Consider the following 3035-nt stretch of genomic DNA (forward strand, 5'->3'; position numbering starts at 1 on the left):
TAATAGTGGCATACGAATGGATAAGTCAGGATTTTTGCAAGTGGGTCTCAATAGGGTAGGGTACAAAGATGAGCCTTTCATTTTAGCCTCTCAAGCTAAACAAGTGTTCTATGTCAATGATCCGACAAGTACGAAATGGTCTATAGTGCTTTTATCTAACAAAATAGTAGATGAAAACATTGAAGATCAAGGTGATATTGGTGTTGGCATTGAATCTTGTACAAGAAACGATCAAAATGAGAATGAATCTTGTACTAGAAATGATCATAATGAGGGTATTTGGATCAATCCAACCGTCCGCGTTGTTAAGAGACGCGTAGAACACAATCCTACCAAGAAAAGAAAGAGACGTTAGTGATAAAGGTAATAGTATACATATTCCGACTAATTTGTTTTATTCAATTTGTACCGATTGTTTTAATCAATAGTATAGTACTTATTCAATTTTGGTGCATATTCTCGTTTTGTACATAACTTTTGAACCATGTATCCGTTTGTCGACTTCTTTACATGTAACTATACTATTTTGACGATTCTGGAGCTGCTCATGCACTTATATGTTCATTTCGGGACTGTTTTTTTTATCGGTTTTGCTTCTGCCCGTAATCAAAAGTCGGGCTTAGGGTCTGAATTTCGGAAAACCGACTTTATTTTTGAGTCCGTGGGGACGTTTTACCATAGCCATGTAAATTTCGTTCAATTCCGACAACTTTATTTTTTGACGCTTATTTTGATTTGTACCGATTTCGTTTCCGATTTACTTGTACATGCATGGTTTGACTTCCATTTTACTTGTATAGATTGTTAGCTTATTAATAGTGTACTAATGTGCTTTAGTTTGTTTGATACAGGTTAAATGGCTCCGGATAGAGATGCTCCACCTGAAAACTCACAAGAAAGAGATGCTCAAGAAAGAGATGCCACGGATACAAATGCTCCACCTGATACTGAAGCAAAAGAAGTTGCACGAGGCATCACTATCATGAAGGGAATCGTTCGACATAGAGACCAAGGATTAGTATACCGATTGGAATGGAATTCTGATAAACAAACAATTGGTCCTAATTCTGCAAAGTTGACAAGTTATATTGATACACTTGTTCGTATGCATATTCCGGTCTCCGTAGCTAGATGGAATATGAAAAGCAAAGACTTGGATGAGAAAAAAGACGCGATTTGGGACGAGCTTCAGGTATATATCATATATGGTTAATTGTTGTTATTATCTTGACGATAAATTGTTTAAATTACTTATACTAACACACTATGCGTATGTTTTTTTGCAGAGGACTTTTGAGATACCAGATGATCGTAGACGCTACATACTTGGTTTGGCCGGCAAAAGATATAGAGGGTGGAAAGCTTTTTTGACAAACATTTATCTTAAGGATAAAGATGGAAACTTTCTTGAAGAGGCACCGGGACGGCCAAAAAAGTATGAGATATTCATTGGTGAAGAAGATTGGGCTAAGTTTGTAGAGCAAAGAGATGAAGATTTTCGGAAAAGGAGTGCCAAGAATAGTGCGAGAGCATCCAAACCCGCATATCCATACAAAAAAGGGCGTTTGGGATATGCACGCTTGGAGGATAAAATTGTAAGTAAATAGAAATGCGTTTTAATTAATTGTCTAAATGTGTTTTATTTGATGATTTTATCATTTGTGTCAATGCATAGTTAGAGGAGACTAAAAGTGAGGAAACCTCACTTCCTGAACATGTGTTGTGGAGGGAAGCTCGTGTGGGCAAGGATCATGCTGTCGATCCCGAAGTTCAGAGAGTTTTTACTGAATGTGTAAGTATAATACTGTGTCTTTAATTAAATCAAATGTTTTTTAATATATAAATGATTTTTTAATGTAAATGAATTACAGGAGACCTTGTCGCAATCGGCATCCACCGGAGAGGGGAGCATACTTAGTAGAGCACTAGATGCTCCTGAGTATCCCGGTCGGGTGAGGGGTAAGGGTCATGGTGTGACTCCAACCTCTTTTTACAAGAGTCCTAGGAGAAGAAATCCTTCAAATGAAGAAGTGTTGCAAAAGTTGGCGGAATTGCAAGCACAAGTCTCTGAATTGCAAAGAGATAAAGAGGCGTATATGAGAGAAAAGTGCAACACTTCATCGGTGAAAGAAACTAGTGATAAGGCTAGTATCAACTATCAAAGGAAATTTCCCGAGGTAATTATAATTTTTTTTCCTTTTAAATTGTTCTATTTTATTAATGATAATGACTTTATATTTACTATTGGTTTAGGGCATTTCATCTTGCCAACTATACTTATCGGAACCGAGTTATCGACTAGTTGGCAAGGGAAAAGTGCACAACACTTTGGGAGATTTACTTCACCATAGACCGCTCCCGGATGGACACCTGAAAGTATCGGTGGATGTTGTAGTAGATCATGATGCGATGCTACCGGTACCTGACATGGTCTCAGAGACGACATTGCTGCGAGATGCAATAGGATCATTTGTTGCATGGCCCTCGGAGCTCATTACCATTAGTGATGAGGTATATTGAAAACGATTATGAATCATTTAGTTTTCGAATGTCAATTCTAAACCGTTTATTAATTATTTTTTACATTTTAATTTTAGACTGCTCCTATAAAACCCACAGTTAAGGGTAAAGGGATTTTACAGGAGGAGGAGTCCGTTGCATCACTAAAAGAGGTACATTTAAAGTGTTAATAATTAATCTGAATCTAAATCTGCATGATTTTATATTTTACATAACTTATATGATTTTTAGGCATCCGCTCGAGAGTCACAACAAGTGAAGCAGCAAGTTCGTACCGTACCACCCACTGGTCCTCCGAAGCCAGCGGGAAAAAAAGGCGGTGCTTTTGTGCCTCGGTACCGGTCGACGCTCGCAACAATGGTTGATATGTCCGATTTGACGGATGGTGCTGCACGTGAAATCGTTATGGATGAGAGTGTCTTCGGTATTGAATTCAAGTCACTTATTACACTTGATGACTTGGAGGAGATTTTTAAGCATGATCAACTAGGCGTCAATAACATGCACTCATACAT

Source organism: Vicia villosa, unplaced genomic scaffold, assembly GCF_029867415.1.
Source record: "Vicia villosa cultivar HV-30 ecotype Madison, WI unplaced genomic scaffold, Vvil1.0 ctg.000107F_1_1, whole genome shotgun sequence".
NCBI lineage: Eukaryota > Viridiplantae > Streptophyta > Magnoliopsida > Fabales > Fabaceae > Vicia > Vicia villosa.